Source organism: Ambystoma mexicanum, chromosome 4q, assembly GCF_040938575.1.
Source record: "Ambystoma mexicanum isolate Mex_15411 chromosome 4q, UKY_AmexF1_1, whole genome shotgun sequence".
Lineage (NCBI taxonomy): Eukaryota > Metazoa > Chordata > Amphibia > Caudata > Ambystomatidae > Ambystoma > Ambystoma mexicanum.
The window spans coordinates 526562773-526589445 of record NC_090928.1 but is presented as its reverse complement, the minus strand read 5'-3'; the positions used below and the strand labels follow the sequence as shown (position 1 = coordinate 526589445).

The 26673-nt window shown below is 39.6% G+C and overlaps 12 non-coding genes across 12 annotated transcripts; all 12 read left to right on the top strand.

Annotated features, from left to right (window-relative positions):
* The first annotated feature begins 1667 nt into the window (after nucleotides 1-1667).
* Nucleotides 1668-1740, top strand: TRNAK-CUU (transfer RNA lysine (anticodon CUU)). The gene has a single exon. It is a non-coding gene; the product is annotated as a tRNA-Lys (tRNA).
* Nucleotides 1741-2852: 1112 nt separating this feature from the next.
* On the top strand, nucleotides 2853-2925 carry TRNAK-CUU (transfer RNA lysine (anticodon CUU)). Its single transcript has one exon. It is a non-coding gene; the product is annotated as a tRNA-Lys (tRNA).
* A 423-nt stretch (nucleotides 2926-3348) lies between these two features.
* On the top strand, nucleotides 3349-3421 carry TRNAK-CUU (transfer RNA lysine (anticodon CUU)). Its single transcript has one exon. It is a non-coding gene; the product is annotated as a tRNA-Lys (tRNA).
* A 1301-nt stretch (nucleotides 3422-4722) lies between these two features.
* Nucleotides 4723-4795, top strand: TRNAK-CUU (transfer RNA lysine (anticodon CUU)). The gene has a single exon. It is a non-coding gene; the product is annotated as a tRNA-Lys (tRNA).
* A 1152-nt stretch (nucleotides 4796-5947) lies between these two features.
* TRNAK-CUU (transfer RNA lysine (anticodon CUU)) lies at nucleotides 5948-6020 on the top strand. The gene has a single exon. It is a non-coding gene; the product is annotated as a tRNA-Lys (tRNA).
* Nucleotides 6021-9858: 3838 nt separating this feature from the next.
* On the top strand, nucleotides 9859-9931 carry TRNAK-CUU (transfer RNA lysine (anticodon CUU)). Its single transcript has one exon. It is a non-coding gene; the product is annotated as a tRNA-Lys (tRNA).
* Nucleotides 9932-12590: 2659 nt separating this feature from the next.
* TRNAK-CUU (transfer RNA lysine (anticodon CUU)) lies at nucleotides 12591-12663 on the top strand. The gene has a single exon. It is a non-coding gene; the product is annotated as a tRNA-Lys (tRNA).
* Nucleotides 12664-14043: 1380 nt separating this feature from the next.
* Nucleotides 14044-14116, top strand: TRNAK-CUU (transfer RNA lysine (anticodon CUU)). The gene has a single exon. It is a non-coding gene; the product is annotated as a tRNA-Lys (tRNA).
* A 3936-nt stretch (nucleotides 14117-18052) lies between these two features.
* On the top strand, nucleotides 18053-18125 carry TRNAK-CUU (transfer RNA lysine (anticodon CUU)). Its single transcript has one exon. It is a non-coding gene; the product is annotated as a tRNA-Lys (tRNA).
* Nucleotides 18126-19505: 1380 nt separating this feature from the next.
* TRNAK-CUU (transfer RNA lysine (anticodon CUU)) lies at nucleotides 19506-19578 on the top strand. The gene has a single exon. It is a non-coding gene; the product is annotated as a tRNA-Lys (tRNA).
* Nucleotides 19579-23421: 3843 nt separating this feature from the next.
* Nucleotides 23422-23494, top strand: TRNAK-CUU (transfer RNA lysine (anticodon CUU)). Its single transcript has one exon. It is a non-coding gene; the product is annotated as a tRNA-Lys (tRNA).
* Nucleotides 23495-24194: 700 nt separating this feature from the next.
* TRNAM-CAU (transfer RNA methionine (anticodon CAU)) lies at nucleotides 24195-24267 on the top strand. Its single transcript has one exon. It is a non-coding gene; the product is annotated as a tRNA-Met (tRNA).
* Nucleotides 24268-26673: the final 2406 nt, after the last annotated feature.

Here is a 26673-nt window from a genome sequence, read left to right as displayed (position 1 = left end):
TTTCCACACAGGTTTAATCGGCTATTTCCTGATATTCTTCAATGCGTTCTGATATTGACTGGTAATTGTGTTTGATACTTTCTTAGACTATTTCTGCCTCTGGCTGATGTGTATTTTCTTTCCAAACTCCACCAGAGCCTATGATTACACAGCATCCTATCTGTGGAAAACGGCAGTGCAGGGATAGGGAAGAAAACTATAGGCATCCAAAGGAGCCCGGCTAGCTCAGTCGGTAGAGCATGAGACTCTTAATCTCAGGGTCGTGGGTTCGAGCCCTACGTTGGGTGAAAACAACTAAAATTGTAGTGCTTTTTGACCAAAAAAATACATCCTATCTGTGGAAAACGGCAGTGCAGGGATAGGGAAGAAAACTATAGGCATCCAAAGGAGCCCGGCTAGCTCAGTCGGTAGAGCATGAGACTCTTAATCTCAGGGTCATGGGTTCGAGCCCCATGTTGGGCAAAAACAACTAAAATTTTAGTGCTTTTTGACCAAAAAAATAGAAATTGAAAGTCTCTTTACAATATTTGCAATATTTTCATTGTTAAAATGCAATATATGAATGCATGTCTGGATGATGTGTAATGGGGCAATACCACACCTTAATGTATTCACTGTAAAAGAAAAAGTATGTACCATCTTACTATAAAATAAAGTGGAGAAAACACAAATAAGACTTGTTTCCACACAGGTTTAATCGGCTATTTCCTGATATTCTTCAATGCGTTCTGATATTGACTGGAAATTGTGTTTGATACTTTCTTAGACTATTTCTGCCTCTGGCTGATGTGTATTTTCTTTCCAAACTCCACCAGAGCCTATGATTACACAGCATCCTATCTGTGGAAAACGGCAGTGCAGGGATAGGGAAGAAAACTATAGGCATCCAAAGGAGCCCGGCTAGCTCAGTCGGTAGAGCATGATACTCTTAATCTCAGGGTCGTGGGTTCGAACCCCACGTTGGGCGAAAACAACTAGAATTGTAGTGCTTTTTGACCAAACAAATACATCCTATCTGTGGAAAGCGGCAGTGCAGGGATAGGGAAGAAAACGTTGGGCGAAAACAACTAAAATTTTAGTGCTTTTTGACCAAAAAAATAGAAATTGAAAGTCTCTTTACAATATTTGCAATATTTTGATTGTTAACATGCAATATATGAATGCATGTCTGGATGATGTGTAATGGGGCAATACCACACCTTAATGTATTCACTGTAAAAGAAAAAGTATGTATCATCTTACTATAAAATAAAGTGGAGAAAACACAAATAAGACTTTTTTCCACACAGGTTTAATCGGCTATTTCCTGATATTCTTCAATGCGTTCTGATATTGACTGGTAATTGTGTTTGATACTTTCTTAGACTATTTCTGCCTCTGGCTGATGTGTATTTTCTTTCCAAACTCCACCAGAGCCTATGATTACACAGCATCCTATCTGTGGAAAACGGCAGTGCAGGGATAGGGAAGAAAACTATAGGCATCCAAAGGAGCCCGGCTAGCTCAGTCGGTAGAGCATGAGACTCTTAATCTCAGGGTCGTGGGTTCGAGCCCCACGTTGGGTGAAAACAACTAAAATTGTAGTGCTTTTTGACCAAAAAAATACATCCTATCTGTGGAAAACGGCAGTGCAGGGATAGGGAAGAAAACTATAGGCATCCAAAGGAGCCCGGCTAGCTCAGTCGGTAGAGCATGAGACTCTTAATCTCAGGGTCGTGGGTTCGAGCCCCACGTTGGGCGAAAACAACTAAAATTTTAGTGCTTTTTGACCAAAAAAATAGAAATTGAAAGTCTCTTTACAATATTTGCAATATTTTGATTGTTAACATGCAATATATGAATGCATGTCTGGATGATGTGTAATGGGGCAATACCACACCTTAATGTATTCACTGTAAAAGAAAAAGTATGTATCATCTTACTATAAAATAAAGTGGAGAAAACACAAATAAGACTTTTTTCCACACAGGTTTAATCAGCAATTTCCTGATATTCTTCAATGCGTTCTGATATTGACTGGTAATTGTGTTTGATACTTTCTTAGACTATTTCTGCCCCTGGCTGATGTGTATTTTCTTTCCAAACTCCACCAGAGCCTATGATTACACAGCATCCTATCTGTGGAAAACGGCAGTGCAGGGATAGGGAAGAAAACTATAGGCATCCAAAGGAGCCTGGCTAGCTCGGTCGGTAGAGCATGAGACTCTTAATCTCAGGGTCGTGGGTTTGAGCCCCACGTTGGGCGAAAACAACTAAAATTGTAGTGCTTTTTGACCAAAAAAATACATCCTATCTGTGGAAAACGGCAGTGCAGGGATAGGGAAGAAAACTATAGGCATCCAAAGGAGCCCGGCTAGCTCAGTCGGTAGAGAATGAGACTCTTAATCTCAGGGTCGTGGGTTCGAGCCCCACGTTGGGCGAAAACAACTAAAATTTTAGTGCTTTTTGACCAAAAAAATAGAAATTGAAAGTCTCTTTACAATATTTGCAATATTTTCATTGTTAACATGCAATATATGAATGCATGTCTGTATGATGTGTAATGGGGCAATACCACACCTTAATGTATTCACTGTAAAAGAAAAAGTATGTATCATCTTACTATAAAATAAAGTGGAGAAAACACAAATAAGACTTTTTTCCACACAGGTTTAATCGGCTATTTCCTGATATTCTTCAATGCGTTCTGATATTGACTGGTAATTGTGTTTGATACTTTCTTAGACTATTTCTGCCTCTGGCTGATGTGTATTTTCTTTCCAAACTCCACCAGAGCCTATGATTACACAGCATCGTATCTGTGGAAAGCGGCAGTGCAGGGATAGGGAAGAAAACTATAGGCATCCAAAGGTGCCCGGCTAGCTCAGTCGGTAGAGCATGAGACTCTTAATCTCAGGGTCGTGGGTTCGAGCCCCACGTTGGGCAAAAACAACTAAAATTGTATTGCTTTTTGACCAAAAAAATAGAAATTGAAAGTCTCTTTGCAATATTTTCATTGTTAACATGCAATATATGAATGCATGTCTGGATGATGTGTAATGGGGCAATACCATACCTTAATGTATTCACTGTAAAAGAAAAAGTATGCATCATCTTACTATAAAATAAAGTGGAGAAAACACAAATAAGACTTTTTTCCACACAGGTTTAATCGGCTATTTCCTGATATTCTTCAATGCGTTCTGATATTGACTGGTAATTGTGTTTGATACTTTCTTAGACTATTTCTGCCTCTGGCGGATGTGTATTTTCTTTCCAAACTCCACCAGAGCCTATGATTACACAGCATCCTATCTGTGGAAAGCGGCAGTGCAGGGATAGGGAAGAAAACTATAGGCATCCAAAGGAGCCCGGCTAGCTCAGTCGGTAGAGCATGAGACTCTTAATCTCAGGGTCGTGGGTTCGAGCCCCACGTTGGGCGAAAACAACTAAAATTGTAGTGCTTTTTGACCAAAAAAATACATCCTATCTGTGGAAAGCGGCAGTGCAGGGATAGGGAAGAAAACGTTGGGCAAAAACAACTAAAATTTTAGTGCTTTTTGACCAAAAAAATAGAAATTGAAAGTCTCTTTACAATATTTGCAATATTTTGATTGTTAACATGCAATATATGAATGCATGTCTGGATGATGTGACCATGAGACTCTTAATCTCAGGGTCGTGGGTTTGAGCCCCACGTTGGGCGAAAACAACTAAAATTTTAGTGCTTTTTGACCAAAAAAATACATCCTATCTGTGGAAAACGGCAGTGCAGGGATAGGGAAGAAAACTATAGGCATCCAAAGGAGCCCGGCTAGCTCAGTCGGTAGAGCATGAGACTCTTAATCTCAGGGTCATGGATTCGAGCCCCACGTTGGGCCAAAACAACTAAAATTTTAGTGCTTTTTGACCAAAAAAATAGAAATTGAAAGTCTCTTTACAATATTTGCAATATTTTCATTGTTAAAATGCAATATATGAATGCATGTCTGGATGATGTGTTTGATACTTTCTTAGACTATTTCTGCCTCTGGCTGATGTGTATTTTCTTTCCAAACTCCACCAGAGCCTATGATTACACAGCATCCTATCTGTGGAAAACGGCAGTGCAGGGATAGGGAAGAAAACTATAGGCATCCAAAGGAGCCCGGCTAGCTCAGTCGGTAGAGCATGAGACTCTTAATCTCAGGGTCGTGGGTTCGAGCCCTACGTTGGGTGAAAACAACTAAAATTGTAGTGCTTTTTGACCAAAAAAATACATCCTATCTGTGGAAAGCGGCAGTGCAGGGATAGGGAAGAAAACGTTGGGTGAAAACAACTAAAATTTTAGTGCTTTTTGACCAAAAAAATAGAAATTGAAAGTCTCTTTACAATATTTGCAATATTTTGATTGTTAACATGCAATATATGAATGCATGTCTGGATGATGTGTAATGGGGCAATACCACACCTTAATGTATTCACTGTAAAAGAAAAAGTATGTATCATCTTACTATAAAATAAAGTGGAGAAAACACAAATAAGACTTTTTTCCACACAGGTTTAATCGGCTATTTCCTGATATTCTTCAATGCGTTCTGATATTGACTGGTAATTGTGTTTGATACTTTCTTAGACTATTTCTGCCTCTGGCTGATGTGTATTTTCTTTCCAAACTCCACCAGAGCCTATGATTACACAGCATCCTATCTGTGGAAAACGGCAGTGCAGGGATAGGGAAGAAAACTATAAGCATCCAAAGGAGCCCGGCTAGCTCAGTCGGTAGAGCATGAGACTCTTAATCTCAGGGTCGTGGGTTCGAGCCCCACGTTGGGCGAAAACAACTAAAATTGTAGTGCTTTTTGACCAAAAAAATACATCCTATCTGTGGAAAACGGCAGTGCAGGGATAGGGAAGAAAACTATAGGCATCCAAAGGAGCCCGGCTAGCTCAGTCGGTAGAGCATGAGACTCTTAATCTCAGGGTCGTGGGTGCGAGCCCCACGTTGGGCGAAAACAACTAAAATTTTAATGCTTTTTGACCAAAAAAATAGAAATTGAAAGTCACTTCACAATTTTTGCAATATTTTGATTGTTAACATGCAATATATGAATGCATGTCTGGATGATGAGTAATGGGGCAATACCACACCTTAATGTATTCACTGTAAAAGAAAAAGTATGTATCATCTTACTATAAAATAAAGTGGAGAAAACACAAATAAGACTTTTTTCCACACAGGTTTAATCGGCTATTTCCTGATATTCTTCAATGCGTTCTGATATTGACTGGTAATTGTGTTTGATACTTTCTGAGACTATTTCTGCCTCTGGCTGATGTGTATTTTTTTTCCAAACTCCACCAGAGCCTATGATTACACAGCATCCTATCTGTGGAAAACGGCAGTGCAGGGATAGGGAAGAAAACTATAGGCATTCAAAGGAGCCCGGCTAGCTCAGTCGGTAGACCATGAGACTCTTAATCTCAGGGTCGTGGGTTCGAGCCCCATGTTGGGCGAAAACAACTAAAATTGTAGTGCTTTTTGACCAAAAAAATACATCCTATCTGTGGAAAACGGCAGTGCAGGGATAGGGAAGAAAACTATAGGCATCCAAAGGAGCCCGGCTAGCTCAGTCGGTAGAGCATGAGACTCTTAATCTCAGGGTCGTGGGTTCGAGCCCCACATTGGGGCTCACCTTAATGTATTCACTGTAAAAGAAAAAGTATGTATCATCTTACTATAAAATAAAGTGGAGAAAACACAAATAAGACTTTTTTCCACACAGGTTTAATCGGCTATTTCCTGATATTCTTCAATGCGTTCTGATATTGACTGGTAATTGTGTTTGATACTTTCTTAGACTATTTCTGCCTCTGGCTGATGTGTATTTTCTTTCCAAACTCCACCAGAGCCTATGATTACACAGCATCCTATCTGTGGAAAACGGCAGTGCAGGGATAGGGAAGAAAACTATAAGCATCCAAAGGAGCCCGGCTAGCTCAGTCGGTAGAGCATGAGACTCTTAATCTCAGGGTCGTGGGTTCGAGCCCCACGTTGGGCGAAAACAACTAAAATTGTAGTGCTTTTTGACCAAAAAAATACATCCTATCTGTGGAAAACGGCAGTGCAGGGATAGGGAAGAAAACTATAGGCATCCAAAGGAGCCCGGCTAGCTCAGTCGGTAGAGCATGAGACTCTTAATCTCAGGGTCGTGGGTGCGAGCCCCACGTTGGGCGAAAACAACTAAAATTTTAATGCTTTTTGACCAAAAAAATAGAAATTGAAAGTCACTTCACAATTTTTGCAATATTTTGATTGTTAACATGCAATATATGAATGCATGTCTGGATGATGAGTAATGGGGCAATACCACACCTTAATGTATTCACTGTAAAAGAAAAAGTATGTATCATCTTACTATAAAATAAAGTGGAGAAAACACAAATAAGACTTTTTTCCACACAGGTTTAATCGGCTATTTCCTGATATTCTTCAATGCGTTCTGATATTGACTGGTAATTGTGTTTGATACTTTCTGAGACTATTTCTGCCTCTGGCTGATGTGTATTTTTTTTCCAAACTCCACCAGAGCCTATGATTACACAGCATCCTATCTGTGGAAAACGGCAGTGCAGGGATAGGGAAGAAAACTATAGGCATTCAAAGGAGCCCGGCTAGCTCAGTCGGTAGACCATGAGACTCTTAATCTCAGGGTCGTGGGTTCGAGCCCCATGTTGGGCGAAAACAACTAAAATTGTAGTGCTTTTTGACCAAAAAAATACATCCTATCTGTGGAAAACGGCAGTGCAGGGATAGGGAAGAAAACTATAGGCATCCAAAGGAGCCCGGCTAGCTCAGTCGGTAGAGCATGAGACTCTTAATCTCAGGGTCGTGGGTTCGAGCCCCACATTGGGCGAAAACAACTAAAATTGTAGTGCTTTTTGACCAAAAAAATACATCCTATCTGTGGAAAGCGGCAGTGCAGGGATAGGGAACAAAACGTTGGGCGAAAACAACTAAAATTTTAGTGCTTTTTGACCAAAAAAATAGAAATTGAAAGTCTCTTTACAATATTTGCAATATTTTCATTGTTAACATGCAATATATGAATGCATGTCTGGATGATGTGTAATGGGGCAATACCACACCTTAATGTATTCACTGTAAAAGAAAAAGTATGTATCATCTTACTATAAAATAAAGTGGAGAAAACACAAATAAGACTTTTTTCCACACAGGTTTAATCGGCTATTTCCTGATATTCTTCAATGCGTTCTGATATTGACTAGTAATTGTGTTTGATACTTTCTTAGACTATTTCTGCCTCTGGCTGATGTGTATTTTCTTTCCAAACTCCACCAGAGCCTATGATTACACAGCATCCTATCTGTGGAAAACGGCAGTGCAGGGATAGGGAAGAAAACTATAGGCATCCAAAGGATCCTGGCTAGCTCAGTCGGTAGAGCATGAGACCCTTAATCTCATGGTCGTGGGTTCGAGCCCCACGTTGGGCGAAAACAACTAAAATTTCAGTGCTTTTTGACCAAAAAAATAGAAATTGAAAGTCTCTTTACAATATTTGCAATATTTTGATTGTTAACATGCAATATATGAATGCATGTCTGGATGATGTGTAATGGGGCAATACCACACCTTAATGTATTCACTGTAAAAGAAAAAGTATGTATCATCTTACTATAAAATAAAGTGGAGAAAACACAAATAAGACTTTTTTCCACACAGGTTTAATCGACTATTTCCTGATATTCTTCAATGCGTTCTGATATTGACTGGTAATTGTGTTTGATACTTTCTTAGACTATTTCTGCCTCTGGCTGATGTGTATTTTCTTTCCAAACTCCACCAGAGCCTATGATTACACAGCATCCTATCTGTGGAAAACGGCAGTGCAGGGATAGGGAAGAAAACTATAAGCATCCAAAGGAGCCCGGCTTGCTCAGTCGGTAGAGCATGAGACTCTTAATCTCAGGGTCGTGGGTTCCCACGTTGGGCGAAAACAACTAAAATTGTAGTACTTTTTGACCAAAAAAATACATCCTATCTGTGGAAAACGGCAGTGCAGGGATAGGGAAGAAAACTATAAGAATCCAAAGGAGCCCGGCTAGCTCAGTCGGTAGAGCATGAGACTCTTAATCTCAGGGTCGTGGGTTCGAGCCCCACGTTGGGTGAAAACAACTAAAATTTTAGTGCTTTTTGACCAAAAAAATAGAAATTGAAAGTCTCTTTACAATATTTGCAATATTTTGATTGTTAACATGCAATATATGAATGCATGTCTGGATGATGTGTAATGGGGCAATACCACACCTTAATGTATTCACTGTAAAAGAAAAAGTATGTATCATCTTACTATAAAATAAAGTGGAGAAAACACAAATAAGACTTTTTTCCACACAGGTTTAATCGGCTATTTCCTGATATTCTTCAATGCGTTCTGATATTGACTGGTAATTGTGTTTGATACTTTCTGAGACTATTTCTGCCTCTGGCTGATGTGTATTTTCTTTCCAAACTCCACCAGAGCCTATGATTACACAGCATCATATCTGTGGAAAACGGCAGTGCAGGGATAGGGAAGAAAACTATAGGCATCCAAAGGAGCCTGGCTAGCTCAGTCGGTAGAGCATGAGACTCTTAATCTCAGGGTCGTGGGTTCGAGCCCCACGTTGGGCAAAAACAACTAAAATTGTAGTGCTTTTTGACCAAAAAAATACATCCTATCTGTGGAAAACGGCAGTGCAGGGATAGGGAAGAAAACTATAGGCATCCAAAGGAGCCCGGCTAGCTCAGTCGGTAGAGCATGAGACTCTTAATCTCAGGGTCGTGGGTTCGAGCCCCACATTGGGCGAAAACAACTAAAATTGTAGTGCTTTTTGACCAAAAAAATACATCCTATCTGTGGAAAGCGGCAGTGCAGGGATAGGGAACAAAACGTTGGGCGAAAACAACTAAAATTTTAGTGCTTTTTGACCAAAAAAATAGAAATTGAAAGTCTCTTTACAATATTTGCAATATTTTCATTGTTAACATGCAATATATGAATGCATGTCTGGATGATGTGTAATGGGGCAATACCACACCTTAATGTATTCACTGTAAAAGAAAAAGTATGTATCATCTTACTATAAAATAAAGTGGAGAAAACACAAATAAGACTTTTTTCCACACAGGTTTAATCGGCTATTTCCTGATATTCTTCAATGCGTTCTGATATTGACTGGTAATTGTGTTTGATACTTTCTTAGACTATTTCTGCCTCTGGCTGATGTGTATTTTCTTTCCAAACTCCACCAGAGCCTATGATTACACAGCATCCTATCTGTGGAAAACGGCAGTGCAGGGATAGGGAAGAAAACTATAGGCATCCAAAGGATCCTGGCTAGCTCAGTTGGTAGAGCATGAGACTCTTAATCTCATGGTCGTGGGTTCGAGCCCCACGTTGGGCAAAAACAACTAAAATTTTAGTGCTTTTTGACCAAAAAAATAGAAATTGAAAGTCTCTTTACAATATTTGCAATATTTTGATTGTTAACATGCAATATATGAATGCATGTCTGGATGATGTGTAATGGGGCAATACCACACCTTAATGTATTCACTGTAAAAGAAAAAGTATGTATCATCTTACTATAAAATAAAGTGGAGAAAACACAAATAAGACTTTTTTCCACACATGTTTAATCGGCTATTTCCTGATATTCTTCAATGCGTTCTGATATTGACTGGTAATTGTGTTTGATACTTTCTTAGACTATTTCTGCCTCTGGCTGATGTGTATTTTCTTTCCAAACTCCACCAGAGCCTATGATTACACAGCATCCTAGCTGTGGAAAACGGCAGTGCAGGGATAGGGAAGAAAACTATAAGCATCCAAAGGAGCCCGGCTAGCTCAGTCGGTAGAGCATGAGACTCTTAATCTCAGGGTCGTGGGTTCGAGCCCCACGTTGGGCGAAAACAACTAAAATTGTAGTGCTTTTTGACCAAAAAAATACATCCTATCTGTGGAAAACGGCAGTGCAGGGATAGGGAAGAAAACTATAGGCATCCAAAGGAGCCCGGCTAGCTCAGTCGGTAGAGCATGAGACTCTTAATCTCAGGATCGTGGGTTCGAGCCCCACGTTGGGCGAAAACAACTAAAATTGTAGTGCTTTTTGACCAAAAAAATACATCCTATCTGTGTAAAACGGCAGTGCAGGGATAGGGAAGAAAACTATAGGCATCCAAAGGAGCCCGGCTAGCTCAGTCGGTAGAGCATGAGACTCTTAATCTCAGGGTCGTGGGTTCAAGCCCCACGTTGGGCGAAAACAACAAAAATTGTAGAGCTTTTTGACCAAAAAAATACATCCTATCTGTGGAAAGCGGCAGTGCAGGGATAGGGAACAAAACGTTGGGCGAAAACAACTAAACTTTTAGTGCTTTTTGACCAAAAAAATAGAAATTGAAAGTCTCTTTACAATATTTGCAATATTTTCATTGTTAACATGCAATATATGAATGCATGTCTGGATGATGTGTAATGGGGCAATACCACACCTTAATGTATTCACTGTAAAAGAAAAAGTATGTATCATCTTACTATAAAATAAAGTGGAGAAAACACAAATAAGACTTTTTTCCACACAGGTTTAATCGGCTATTTCCTGATATTCTTCAATGCGTTCTGATATTGACTGGTAATTGTGTTTGATACTTTCTTAGACTATTTCTGCCTCTGGCTGATGTGTATTTTCTTTCCAAACTCCACCAGAGCCTATGATTACACAGCATCCTATCTGTGGAAAACGGCAGTGCAGGGATAGGGAAGAAAACTATAGGCATCCAAAGGATCCCGGCTAGCTCAGTCGGTAGAGCATGAGACTCTTAATCTCAGGGTCGTGGGTTTTTTGCCCCACGTTGGGCGAAAACAACTAAAATTTTAGTGCTTTTTGACCAAAAAAATAGAAATTGAAAGTCTCTTTACAATATTTGCAATATTTTGATTGTTAACATGCAATATATGAATGCATGTCTGGATGATGTGTAATGGGGCAATACCACACCTTAATGTATTCACTGTAAAAGAAAAAGTATGTATCATCTTACTATAAAATAAAGTGGAGAAAACACAAATAAGACTTTTTTCCACACAGGTTTAATCGGCTATTTCCTGATATTCTTCAATGCGTTCTGATATTGACTGGTAATTGTGTTTGATACTTTCTGAGACTATTTCTGCCTCTGGCTGATGTGTATTTTCTTTCCAAACTCCACCAGAGCCTATGATTACACAGCATCATATCTGTGGAAAACGGCAGTGCAGGGATAGGGAAGAAAACTATAGGCATCCAAAGGAGCCTGGCTAGCTCAGTCGGTAGAGCATGAGACTCTTAATCTCAGGGTCGTGGGTTCGAGCCCCACGTTGGGCAAAAACAACTAAAATTGTAGTGCTTTTTGACCAAAAAAATACATCCTATCTGTGGAAAACGGCAGTGCAGGGATAGGGAAGAAAACTATAGGCATCCAAAGGAGCCCGGCTAGCTCAGTCGGTAGAGCATGAGACTCTTAATCTCAGGGTCGTGGGTTCGAGCCCCACATTGGGCGAAAACAACTAAAATTGTAGTGCTTTTTGACCAAAAAAATACATCCTATCTGTGGAAAGCGGCAGTGCAGGGATAGGGAACAAAACGTTGGGCGAAAACAACTAAAATTTTAGTGCTTTTTGACCAAAAAAATAGAAATTGAAAGTCTCTTTACAATATTTGCAATATTTTCATTGTTAACATGCAATATATGAATGCATGTCTGGATGATGTGTAATGGGGCAATACCACGCCTTAATGTATTCACTGTAAAAGAAAAAGTATGTATCATCTTACTATAAAATAAAGTGGAGAAAACACAAATAAGACTTTTTTCCACACAGGTTTAATCGGCTATTTCCTGATATTCTTCAATGCGTTCTGATATTGACTGGTAATTGTGTTTGATACTTTCTTAGACTATTTCTGCCTCTGGCTGATGTGTATTTTCTTTCCAAACTCCACCAGAGCCTATGATTACACAGCATCCTATCTGTGGAAAACGGCAGTGCAGGGATAGGGAAGAAAACTATAGGCATCCAAAGGATCCTGGCTAGCTCAGTCGGTAGAGCATGAGACTCTTAATCTCATGGTCGTGGGTTCGAGCCCCACGTTGGGCAAAAACAACTAAAATTTTAGTGCTTTTTGACCAAAAAAATAGAAATTGAAAGTCTCTTTACAATATTTGCAATATTTTGATTGTTAACATGCAATATATGAATGCATGTCTGGATGATGTGTAATGGGGCAATACCACACCTTAATGTATTCACTGTAAAAGAAAAAGTATGTATCATCTTACTATAAAATAAAGTGGAGAAAACACAAATAAGACTTTTTTCCACACATGTTTAATCGGCTATTTCCTGATATTCTTCAATGCGTTCTGATATTGACTGGTAATTGTGTTTGATACTTTCTTAGACTATTTCTGCCTCTGGCTGATGTGTATTTTCTTTCCAAACTCCACCAGAGCCTATGATTACACAGCATCCTAGCTGTGGAAAACGGCAGTGCAGGGATAGGGAAGAAAACTATAAGCATCCAAAGGAGCCCGGCTAGCTCAGTCGGTAGAGCATGAGACTCTTAATCTCAGGGTCGTGGGTTCGAGCCCCACGTTGGGCGAAAACAACTAAAATTGTAGTGCTTTTTGACCAAAAAAATACATCCTATCTGTGGAAAACGGCAGTGCAGGGATAGGGAAGAAAACTATAGGCATCCAAAGGAGCCCGGCTAGCTCAGTCGGTAGAGCATGAGACTCTTAATCTCAGGATCGTGGGTTCGAGCCCCACGTTGGGCGAAAACAACTAAAATTGTAGTGCTTTTTGACCAAAAAAATACATCCTATCTGTGGAAAACGGCAGTGCAGGGATAGGGAAGAAAACTATAGGCATCCAAAGGAGCCCGGCTAGCTCAGTCGGTAGAGCATGAGACTCTTAATCTCAGGGTCGTGGGTTCAAGCCCCACGTTGGGCGAAAACAACAAAAATTGTAGAGCTTTTTGACCAAAAAAATACATCCTATCTGTGGAAAGCGGCAGTGCAGGGATAGGGAACAAAACGTTGGGCGAAAACAACTAAACTTTTAGTGCTTTTTGACCAAAAAAATAGAAATTGAAAGTCTCTTTACAATATTTGCAATATTTTCATTGTTAACATGCAATATATGAATGCATGTCTGGATGATGTGTAATGGGGCAATACCACACCTTAATGTATTCACTGTAAAAGAAAAAGTATGTATCATCTTACTATAAAATAAAGTGGAGAAAACACAAATAAGACTTTTTTCCACACAGGTTTAATCGGCTATTTCCTGATATTCTTCAATGCGTTCTGATATTGACTGGTAATTGTGTTTGATACTTTCTTAGACTATTTCTGCCTCTGGCTGATGTGTATTTTCTTTCCAAACTCCACCAGAGCCTATGATTACACAGCATCCTATCTGTGGAAAACGGCAGTGCAGGGATAGGGAAGAAAACTATAGGCATCCAAAGGATCCCGGCTAGCTCAGTCGGTAGAGCATGAGACTCTTAATCTCATGGTCGTGGGTTCGAGCCCCACGTTGGGCAAAAACAACTAAAATTTTAGTGCTTTTTGACCAAAAAAATAGAAATTGATAGTCTCTTTACAATATTTGCAATATTTTGATTGTTAACATGCAATATATGAATGCATGTCTGGATGATGAGTAATGGGGCAATACCACACCTTAATGTATTCACTGTAAAAGAAAAAGTATGTATCATCTTACTATAAAATAAAGTGGAGAAAACACAAATAAGACTTTTTTCCACACAGGTTTAATCGGCTATTTCCTGATATTCTTCAATGCGTTCTGATATTGACTGGTAATTGTGTTTGATACTTTCTTAGACTATTTCTGCCTCTGGCTGATGTGTATTTTCTTTCCAAACTCCACCAGAGCCTATGATTACACAGCATCCTAGCTGTGGAAAACGGCAGTGCAGGGATAGGGAAGAAAACTATAGGCATCCAAAAGAGCCCGGCTAGCTCAGTCGGTAGAGCATGAGACTCTTAATCTCAGGGTCGTGGGTTCGAGCCCCACGTTGGGCGAGAACAACTAAAATTGTAGTGCTTTTTGACCAAAAAAATACATCCTATCTGTGGAAAACGGCAGTTCAGGGATAGGGAAGAAAACTATAGGCATCCAAAGGAGCCCGGCTAGCTCAGTCGGTAGAGCATGAGACTCTTAATCTCAGGGTCGTGGGTTCAAGCCCCACGTTGGGCGAAAACAACAAAAATTGTAGTGCTTTTTGACCAAAAAAATACATCCTACCTGTGGAAAGCGGCAGTGCAGGGATAGGGAACAAAACGTTGGGCGAAAACAACTAAACTTTTAGTGCTTTTTGACCAAAAAAATAGAAATTGAAAGTCTCTTTACAATATTTGCAATATTTTCATTGTTAACATGCAATATATGAATGCATGTCTGGATGATTTGTAATGGGGCAATACCACACCTTAATGTATTCACTGTAAAAGAAAAAGTATGTATCATCTTACTATAAAATAAAGTGGAGAAAACACAAATAAGACTTTTTTTTCACACAGGTTTAATCGGCTATTTCCTGATATTCTTCAATGCGTTCTGATATTGACTGGTAATTGTGTTTGATACTTTCTTAGACTATTTCTGCCTCTGGCTGATGTGTATTTTCTTTCCAAACTCCACCAGAGCCTATGATTACACAGCATCCTATCTGTGGAAAACGGCAGTGCAGGGATAGGGAAGAAAACTATAGGCATCCAAAGGATCCCGGCTAGCTCAGTTGGTAGAGCATGAGACTCTTAATCTCATGGTCGTGGGTTCGAGCCCCACGTTGGGCGAAAACAACTAATATTTTAGTGCTTTTTGACCAAAAAAATAGAAAGTGAAAGTCTCTTTACAATATTTGCAATATTTTGATTGTTAACATGCAATATATGAATGCATGTCTGGATGATGTGTAATGGGGCAATACCACACCTTAATGTATTCACGGTAAAAGAAAAAGTATGTATCATCTTACTATAAAATAAAGTGGAGAAAACACAAATAAGACTTTTTTCCACACAGGTTTAATCGGCTATTTCCTGATATTCTTCAATGCGTTCTGATATTGACTGGTAATTGTGTTTGATACTTTCTTAGACTATTTCTGCCTCTGGCTGATGTGTATTTTCTTTCCAAACTCCACCAGAGCCTATGATTACACAGCATCCTATCTGTGGAAAACGGCAGTGCAGGGATAGGGAAGAAAACTATAAGCATCCAAAGGAGCCCGGCTTGCTCAGTCGGTAGAGCATGAGACTCTTAATCTCAGGGTCGTGGGTTCGAGCCCCACGTTGGGCGAAAACAACTAAAATTGTAGTACTTTTTGACCAAAAAAATACATCCTATCTGTGGAAAACGGCAGTGCAGGGATAGGGAAGAAAACTATAAGAATCCAAAGGAGCCCGGCTAGCTCAGTCGGTAGAGCATGAGACTCTTAATCTCAGGGTCGTGGGTTCGAGCCCCACGTTGGGTGAAAACAACTAAAATTTTAGTGCTTTTTGACCAAAAAAATAGAAATTGAAAGTCTCTTTACAATATTTGCAATATTTTGATTGTTAACATGCAATATATGAATGCATGTCTGGATGATGTGTAATGGGGCAATACCACACCTTAATGTATTCACTGTAAAAGAAAAAGTATGTATCATCTTACTATAAAATAAAGTGGAGAAAACACAAATAAGACTTTTTTCCACACAGGTTTAATCGGCTATTTCCTGATATTCTTCAATGCGTTCTGATATTGACTGGTAATTGTGTTTGATACTTTCTGAGACTATTTCTGCCTCTGGCTGATGTGTATTTTCTTTCCAAACTCCACCAGAGCCTATGATTACACAGCATCATATCTGTGGAAAACGGCAGTGCAGGGATAGGGAAGAAAACTATAGGCATCCAAAGGAGCCCGGCTAGCTCAGTCGGTAGAGCATGAGACTCTTAATCTCAGGATCGTGGGTTCGAGCCCCACGTTGGGCGAAAACAGCTAAAATTGTAGTGCTTTTTGACCAAAAAAATACATCCTATCTGTGGAAAACGGCAGTGCAGGGATAGGGAAGAAAACTATAGGCATCCAAAGGAGCCCGGCTAGCTCAGTCGGTAGAGCATGAGACTCTTAATCTCAGGGTCGTGGGTTAGAGCCCCACATTGGGCGAAAACAACAAAAATTGTAGTGCTTTTTGACCAAAAAAATACATCCTATCTGTGGAAGCGGCAGTGCAGGGATAAGGAACAAAACGTTGGGCGAAAACAACTAAACTTTTAGTGCTTTTTGACCAAAAAAATAGAAATTGAAAGTCTCTTTACAATATTTGCAATATTTTCATTGTTAACATGCAATATATGAATGCATGTCTGGATGATGTGTAATGGGGCAATACCACACCTTAATGTATTCACTGTAAAAGAAAAAGTATGTATCATCTTACTATAAAATAAAGTGGAGAAAACACAAATAAGACTTTTTTCCACACAGGTTTAATCGGCTATTTCCTGATATTCTTCAATGCGTTCTGATATTGACTGGTAATTGTGTTTGATACTTTCTGAGACTATTTCTGCCTCTGGCTGATGTGTATTTTCTTTCCAAACTCCACCAGAGCCTATGATTACACAGCATCATATCTGTGGAAAACGGCAGTGCAGGGATAGGGAAGAAAACTATAGGCATCCAAAGGAGCCTGGCTAGCTCAGTCGGTAGAGCATGAGACTCTTAATCTCAGGGTCGTGGGTTCGAGCCCCACGTTGGGCAAAAACAACTAAAATTGTAGTGCTTTTTGACCAAAAAAATACATCCTATCTGTGGAAAACGGCAGTGCAGGGATAGGGAAGAAAACTATAGGCATCCAAAGGAGCCCGGCTAGCTCAGTCGGTAGAGCATGAGACTCTTAATCTCAGGGTCGTGGGTTCGAGCCCCACATTGGGCGAAAACAACTAAAATTGTAGTGCTTTTTGACCAAAAAAATACATCCTATCTGTGGAAAGCGGCAGTGCAGGGATAGGGAACAAAACGTTGGGCGAAAACAACTAAAATTTTAGTGCTTTTTGACCAAAAAAATAGAAATTGAAAGTCTCTTTACAATATTTGCAATATTTTCATTGTTAACATGCAATATATGAATGCATGTCTGGATGATGTGTAATGGGGCAATACCACACCTTAATGTATTCACTGTAAAAGAAAAAGTATGTATCATCTTACTATAAAATAAAGTGGAGAAAACACAAATAAGACTTTTTTCCACACAGGTTTAATCGGCTATTTCCTGATATTCTTCAATGCGTTCTGATATTGACTGGTAATTGTGTTTGATACTTTCTTAGACTATTTCTGCCTCTGGCTGATGTGTATTTTCTTTCCAAACTCCACCAGAGCCTATGATTACACAGCATCCTATCTGTGGAAAACGGCAGTGCAGGGATAGGGAAGAAAACTATAGGCATCCAAAGGATCCTGGCTAGCTCAGTCGGTAGAGCATGAGACTCTTAATCTCATGGTCGTGGGTTCGAGCCCCACGTTGGGCAAAAACAACTAAAATTTTAGTGCTTTTTGACCAAAAAAATAGAAATTGAAAGTCTCTTTACAATATTTGCAATATTTTGATTGTTAACATGCAATATATGAATGCATGTCTGGATGATGTGTAATGGGGCAATACCACACCTTAATGTATTCACTGTAAAAGAAAAAGTATGTATCATCTTACTATAAAATAAAGTGGAGAAAACACAAATAAGACTTTTTTCCACACATGTTTAATCGGCTATTTCCTGATATTCTTCAATGCGTTCTGATATTGACTGGTAATTGTGTTTGATACTTTCTTAGACTATTTCTGCCTCTGGCTGATGTGTATTTTCTTTCCAAACTCCACCAGAGCCTATGATTACACAGCATCCTAGCTGTGGAAAACGGCAGTGCAGGGATAGGGAAGAAAACTATAAGCATCCAAAGGAGCCCGGCTAGCTCAGTCGGTAGAGCATGAGACTCTTAATCTCAGGGTCGTGGGTTCGAGCCCCACGTTGGGCGAAAACAACTAAAATTGTAGTGCTTTTTGACCAAAAAAATACATCCTATCTGTGGAAAACGGCAGTGCAGGGATAGGGAAGAAAACTATAGGCATCCAAAGGAGCCCGGCTAGCTCAGTCGGTAGAGCATGAGACTCTTAATCTCAGGATCGTGGGTTCGAGCCCCACGTTGGGCGAAAACAACTAAAATTGTAGTGCTTTTTGACCAAAAAAATACATCCTATCTGTGGAAAACGGCAGTGCAGGGATAGGGAAGAAAACTATAGGCATCCAAAGGAGCCCGGCTAGCTCAGTCGGTAGAGCATGAGACTCTTAATCTCAGGGTCGTGGGTTCAAGCCCCACGTTGGGCGAAAACAACAAAAATTGTAGAGCTTTTTGACCAAAAAAATACATCCTATCTGTGGAAAGCGGCAGTGCAGGGATAGGGAACAAAACGTTGGGCGAAAACAACTAAACTTTTAGTGCTTTTTGACCAAAAAAATAGAAATTGAAAGTCTCTTTACAATATTTGCAATATTTTCATTGTTAACATGCAATATATGAATGCATGTCTGGATGATGTGTAATGGGGCAATACCACACCTTAATGTATTCACTGTAAAAGAAAAAGTATGTATCATCTTACTATAAAATAAAGTGGAGAAAACACAAATAAGACTTTTTTCCACACAGGTTTAATCGGCTATTTCCTGATATTCTTCAATGCGTTCTGATATTGACTGGTAATTGTGTTTGATACTTTCTTAGACTATTTCTGCCTCTGGCTGATGTGTATTTTCTTTCCAAACTCCACCAGAGCCTATGATTACACAGCATCCTATCTGTGGAAAACGGCAGTGCAGGGATAGGGAAGAAAACTATAGGCATCCAAAGGATCCCGGCTAGCTCAGTCGGTAGAGCATGAGACTCTTAATCTCATGGTCGTGGGTTCGAGCCCCACGTTGGGCAAAAACAACTAAAATTTTAGTGCTTTTTGACCAAAAAAATAGAAATTGATAGTCTCTTTACAATATTTGCAATATTTTGATTGTTAACATGCAATATATGAATGCATGTCTGGATGATGAGTAATGGGGCAATACCACACCTTAATGTATTCACTGTAAAAGAAAAAGTATGTATCATCTTACTATAAAATAAAGTGGAGAAAACACAAATAAGACTTTTTTCCACACAGGTTTAATCGGCTATTTCCTGATATTCTTCAATGCGTTCTGATATTGACTGGTAATTGTGTTTGATACTTTCTTAGACTATTTCTGCCTCTGGCTGATGTGTATTTTCTTTCCAAACTCCACCAGAGCCTATGATTACACAGCATCCTAGCTGTGGAAAACGGCAGTGCAGGGATAGGGAAGAAAACTATAGGCATCCAAAAGAGCCCGGCTAGCTCAGTCGGTAGAGCATGAGACTCTTAATCTCAGGGTCGTGGGTTCGAGCCCCACGTTGGGCGAGAACAACTAAAATTGTAGTGCTTTTTGACCAAAAAAATACATCCTATCTGTGGAAAACGGCAGTTCAGGGATAGGGAAGAAAACTATAGGCATCCAAAGGAGCCCGGCTAGCTCAGTCGGTAGAGCATGAGACTCTTAATCTCAGGGTCGTGGGTTCAAGCCCCACGTTGGGCGAAAACAACAAAAATTGTAGTGCTTTTTGACCAAAAAAATACATCCTACCTGTGGAAAGCGGCAGTGCAGGGATAGGGAACAAAACGTTGGGCGAAAACAACTAAACTTTTAGTGCTTTTTGACCAAAAAAATAGAAATTGAAAGTCTCTTTACAATATTTGCAATATTTTCATTGTTAACATGCAATATATGAATGCATGTCTGGATGATTTGTAATGGGGCAATACCACACCTTAATGTATTCACTGTAAAAGAAAAAGTATGTATCATCTTACTATAAAATAAAGTGGAGAAAACACAAATAAGACTTTTTTTTCACACAGGTTTAATCGGCTATTTCCTGATATTCTTCAATGCGTTCTGATATTGACTGGTAATTGTGTTTGATACTTTCTTAGACTATTTCTGCCTCTGGCTGATGTGTATTTTCTTTCCAAACTCCACCAGAGCCTATGATTACACAGCATCCTATCTGTGGAAAACGGCAGTGCAGGGATAGGGAAGAAAACTATAGGCATCCAAAGGATCCCGGCTAGCTCAGTTGGTAGAGCATGAGACTCTTAATCTCATGGTCGTGGGTTCGAGCCCCACGTTGGGCGAAAACAACTAATATTTTAGTGCTTTTTGACCAAAAAAATAGAAAGTGAAAGTCTCTTTACAATATTTGCAATATTTTGATTGTTAACATGCAATATATGAATGCATGTCTGGATGATGTGTAATGGGGCAATACCACACCTTAATGTATTCACGGTAAAAGAAAAAGTATGTATCATCTTACTATAAAATAAAGTGGAGAAAACACAAATAAGACTTTTTTCCACACAGGTTTAATCGGCTATTTCCTGATATTCTTCAATGCGTTCTGATATTGACTGGTAATTGTGTTTGATACTTTCTTAGACTATTTCTGCCTCTGGCTGATGTGTATTTTCTTTCCAAACTCCACCAGAGCCTATGATTACACAGCATCCTATCTGTGGAAAACGGCAGTGCAGGGATAGGGAAGAAAACTATAAGCATCCAAAGGAGCCCGGCTTGCTCAGTCGGTAGAGCATGAGACTCTTAATCTCAGGGTCGTGGGTTCGAGCCCCACGTTGGGCGAAAACAACTAAAATTGTAGTACTTTTTGACCAAAAAAATACATCCTATCTGTGGAAAACGGCAGTGCAGGGATAGGGAAGAAAACTATAAGAATCCAAAGGAGCCCGGCTAGCTCAGTCGGTAGAGCATGAGACTCTTAATCTCAGGGTCGTGGGTTCGAGCCCCACGTTGGGTGAAAACAACTAAAATTTTAGTGCTTTTTGACCAAAAAAATAGAAATTGAAAGTCTCTTTACAATATTTGCAATATTTTGATTGTTAACATGCAATATATGAATGCATGTCTGGATGATGTGTAATGGGGCAATACCACACCTTAATGTATTCACTGTAAAAGAAAAAGTATGTATCATCTTACTATAAAATAAAGTGGAGAAAACACAAATAAGACTTTTTTCCACACAGGTTTAATCGGCTATTTCCTGATATTCTTCAATGCGTTCTGATATTGACTGGTAATTGTGTTTGATACTTTCTGAGACTATTTCTGCCTCTGGCTGATGTGTATTTTCTTTCCAAACTCCACCAGAGCCTATGATTACACAGCATCATATCTGTGGAAAACGGCAGTGCAGGGATAGGGAAGAAAACTATAGGCATCCAAAGGAGCCCGGCTAGCTCAGTCGGTAGAGCATGAGACTCTTAATCTCAGGATCGTGGGTTCGAGCCCCACGTTGGGCGAAAACAGCTAAAATTGTAGTGCTTTTTGACCAAAAAAATACATCCTATCTGTGGAAAACGGCAGTGCAGGGATAGGGAAGAAAACTATAGGCATCCAAAGGAGCCCGGCTAGCTCAGTCGGTAGAGCATGAGACTCTTAATCTCAGGGTCGTGGGTTAGAGCCCCACATTGGGCGAAAACAACAAAAATTGTAGTGCTTTTTGACCAAAAAAATACATCCTATCTGTGGAAGCGGCAGTGCAGGGATAAGGAACAAAACGTTGGGCGAAAACAACTAAACTTTTAGTGCTTTTTGACCAAAAAAATAGAAATTGAAAGTCTCTTTACAATATTTGCAATATTTTCATTGTTAACATGCAATATATGAATGCATGTCTGGATGATGTGTAATGGGGCAATACCACACCTTAATGTATTCACTGTAAAAGAAAAAGTATGTATCATCTTACTATAAAATAAAGTGGAGAAAACACAAATAAGACTTTTTTCCACACAGGTTTAATCGGCTATTTCCTGATATTCTTCAATGCGTTCTGATATTGACTGGTAATTGTGTTTGATACTTTCTTAGACTATTTCTGCCTCTGGCTGATGTGTATTTTCTTTCCAAACTCCACCAGAGCCTATGATTACACAGCATCCTATCTGTGGAAAACGGCAGTGCAGGGATAGGGAAGAAAACTATTGGCATCCAAAGGATCCCGGCTAGCTCAGTCGGTAGAGCATGAGACTCTTAATCTCATGGTCGTGGGTTCGAGCCCCACGTTGGGCAAAAACAACTAAAATTTTAGTGCTTTTTGACCAAAAAAATAGAAATTGATAGTCTCTTTACAATATTTGCAATATTTTCATTGTTAACATGCAATATATGAATGCATGTCTGGATGATTTGTAATGGGGCAATACCACACCTTAATGTATTCACTGTAAAAGAAAAAGTATGTATCATCTTACTATAAAATAAAGTGGAGAAAACACAAATAAGACTTTTTTTTCACACAGGTTTAATCGGCTATTTCCTGATATTCTTCAATGCGTTCTGATATTGACTGGTAATTGTGTTTGATACTTTCTTAGACTATTTCTGCCTCTGGCTGATGTGTATTTTCTTTCCAACTCCACCAGAGCCTATGATTACACAGCATCCTATCTGTGGAAAACGGCAGTGCAGGGATAGGGAAGAAAACTATAAGCATCCAAAGGAGCCCGGCTAGCTCAGTCGGTAGAGCATGAAACTCTTAATCTCAGGGTCGTGGGTTCGAGCCCCACGTTGGGCGAAAACAACTAAAATTGTAGTGCTTTTTGACCAAAAAAATACATCCTATCTGTGGAAAACGGCAGTGCAGGGATAGGGAAGAAAACTATAGGCATCCAAACGAGCCCGGCTAGCTCAGTCGGTAGAGCATGAGACTCTTAATCTCAGGGTCGTGGGTTCGAGCCCCACGTTGGGTGAAAACAACTAAAATTTTAGTGCTTTTTGACCAAAAAAATAGAAATTGAAAGTCTCTTTACAATATTTGCAATATTTTGATTGTTAACATGCAATATATGAATGCATGTCTGGATGATGAGTAATGGGGCAATACCACACCTTAATGTATTCACTGTAAAAGAAAAAGTATGTATCATCTTACTATAAAATAAAGTGGAGAAAACACAAATAAGACTTTTTTCCACACAGGTTTAATCGGCTATTTCCTGATATTCTTCAATGCGTTCTGATATTGACTGGTAATTGTGTTTGATACTTTCTTAGACTATTTCTGCCTCTGGCTGATGTGTATTTTCTTTCCAAACTCCACCAGAGCCTATGATTACACAGCATCCTAGCTGTGGAAAACGGCAGTGCAGGGATAGGGAAGAAAACTATAGGCATCCAAAGGAGCCCGGCTAGCTCAGTCGGTAGAGCATGAGACTCTTAATCTCAGGGTCGTGGGTTCGAGCCCCACGTTGGGCGAAAACAACTAAAATTGTAGTGCTTTTTGACCAAAAAAATACATCCTATCTGTGGAAAACGGCAGTGCAGGGATAGGGAAGAAAACTATAGGCATCCAAAGGAGCCCGGCTAGCTCAGTCGGTAGAGCATGAGACTCTTAATCTCAGGAACGTGGGTTCAAGCCCCACGTTGGGCGAAAACAACAAAAATTGTAGTGCTTTTTGACCAAAAAAATACATCCTATCTGTGGAAAGCGGCAGTGCAGGGATAGGGAACAAAACGTTGGGCGAAAACAACTAAAATTTTAGTGCTTTTTGACCAAAAAAATAGAAATTGAAAGTCTCTTTACAATATTTGCAATATTTTCATTGTTAACATGCAATATATGAATGCATGTCTGGATGATGTGTAATGGGGCAATACCACACCTTAATGTATTCACTGTAAAAGAAAAAGTATGTATCATCTTACTATAAAATAAAGTGGAGAAAACACAAATAAGACTTTTTTCCACACAGGTTTAATCGGCTATTTCCTGATATTCTTCAATGCGTTCTGATATTGACTAGTAATTGTGTTTGATACTTTCTTAGACTATTTCTGCCTCTGGCTGATGTGTATTTTCTTTCCAAACTCCACCAGAGCCTATGATTACACAGCATCCTATCTGTGGAAAACGGCAGTGCAGGGATAGGGAAGAAAACTATAGGCATCCAAAGGATCCCGGCTAGCTCAGTCGGTAGAGCATGAGACTCATAATCTCATGGTCGTGGGTTCGAGCCCCACGTTGGGCGAAAACAACTAAAATTTCAGTGCTTTTTGACCAAAAAAATAGAAATTGAAAGTCTCTTTACAATATTTGCAATATTTTGATTGTTAACATGCAATATATGAATGCATGTCTGGATGATGTGTAATGGGGCAATACCACACCTTAATGTATTCACTGTAAAAGAAAAAGTATGTATCATCTTACTATAAAATAAAGTGGAGAAAACACAAATAAGACTTTTTTCCACACAGGTTTAATCGACTATTTCCTGATATTCTTCAATGCGTTCTGATATTGACTGGTAATTGTGTTTGATACTTTCTTAGACTATTTCTGCCTCTGGCTGATGTGTATTTTCTTTCCAAACTCCACCAGAGCCTATGATTACACAGCATCCTATCTGTGGAAAACGGCAGTGCAGGGATAGGGAAGAAAACTATAAGCATCCAAAGGAGCCCGGCTTGCTCAGTCGGTAGAGCATGAGACTCTTAATCTCAGGGTCGTGGGTTCGAGCCCCACGTTGGGCAAAAACAACTAAAATTGTAGTACTTTTTGACCAAAAAAATACATCCTATCTGTGGAAAACGGCAGTGCAGGGATAGGGAAGAAAACTATAAGAATCCAAAGGAGCCCGGCTAGCTCAGTCGGTAGAGCATGAGACTCTTAATCTCAGGGTCGTGGGTTTGAGCCCCATGTTGGGTGAAAACAACTAAAATTTTAGTGCTTTTTGACCAAAAAAATAGAAATTGAAAGTCTCTTTACAATATTTGCAATATTTTGATCGTTAACATGCAATATATGAATGCATGTCTGGATGATGTGTAATGGGGCAATACCACACCTTAATGTATTCACGGTAAAAGAAAAAGTATGTATCATCTTACTATAAAATAAAGTGGAGAAAACACAAATAAGACTTTTTTCCACACAGGTTTAATCGGCTATTTCCTGATATTCTTCAATGCGTTCTGATATTGACTGGTAATTGTGTTTGATACTTTCTTAGACCATTTCTGCCTCTGGCTGATGTGTATTTTCTTTCCAAACTCCACCAGAGCCTATGATTACACAGCATCCTATCTGTGGAAAACGGCAGTGCAGGGATAGGGAAGAAAACTATAAGCATCCAAAGGAGCCCGGCTAGCTCAGTCGGTAGAGCATGAAACTCTTAATCTCAGGGTCGTGGGTTCGAGCCCCACGTTGGGCGAAAACAACTAAAATTGTAGTGCTTTTTGACCAAAAAACTGTGGAAAACGGCAGTGCAGGGATAGGGAAGAAAACTATAGGCATCCAAACGAGCCCGGCTAGCTCAGTCGGTAGAGCATGAGACTCTTAATCTCAGGGTCGTGGGTTCGAGCCCCACGTTGGGTGAAAACAACTAAAATTGTAGTACTTTTTGACCAAAAAAATACTCTTAATCTCAGGGTCGTGGGTTCGAGCCCCACGTTGGGCGAAAACAACTAAAATTGTAGTGCTTTTTGACCAAAAAAATACATCCTATCTGTGGAAAACGGCAGTGCAGGGATAGGGAAGAAAACTATAGGCATCCAAAGGAGCCCGGCTAGCTCAGTCGGTAGAGCATGAGACTCTTAATCTCAGGGTCGTGGGTGCGAGCCCCACGTTGGGCGAAAACACCTAAAATTTTAATGCTTTTTGACCAATAAAATAGAAATTGAAAGTCTCTTTACAATATTTGCAATATTTTGATTGTTAACATGCAATATATGAATCCATGTCTGGATGATGTGTAATGGGGCAATACCACACCTTAATGTATTCACTGTAAAAGAAAAAGTATGTATCATCTTACTATAAAATAAAGTGGAGAAAACACAAATAAGACTTTTTTCCACACAGGTTTAATCGGCTATTTCCTGATATTCTTCAATGCGTTCTGATATTGACTGGTAATTGTGTTTGATACTTTCTTAGACTATTTCTGCCTCTGGCTGATGTGTATTTTCTTTCCAAACTCCACCAGAGCCTATGATTACACAGCATCCTATCTGTGGAAAACGGCAGTGCAGGGATAGGGAAGAAAACTATAGGCATCCAAAGGAGCCCGGCTAGCTCAGTCGGTAGAGCATGAGACTCTTCATCTCAGGGTCGTTGGTTCGAGCCCCACGTTGGGCGAAAACAACTAAAATTCTAGTGCTTTTTGACCAAAAAAATACATCCTATCTGTGGAAAACGGCAGTGCAGGGATAGGGAAGAAAACTATAGGCATCCAACGTGCCCAGCTAGCTCAGTCGGTAGAGCATGAGACTCTTAATTTCAGGGTCGTGGGTTCGAGCCCCACGTTGGGCGAAAACAACTAAAATTTTAGTGCTTTTTGACCAAAAAAATAGAAATTGAAAGTCTCTTTGCAATATTTTCATTGTTAACATGCAATATATGAATGCATGTCTGGATGATGTGTAATGGGGCA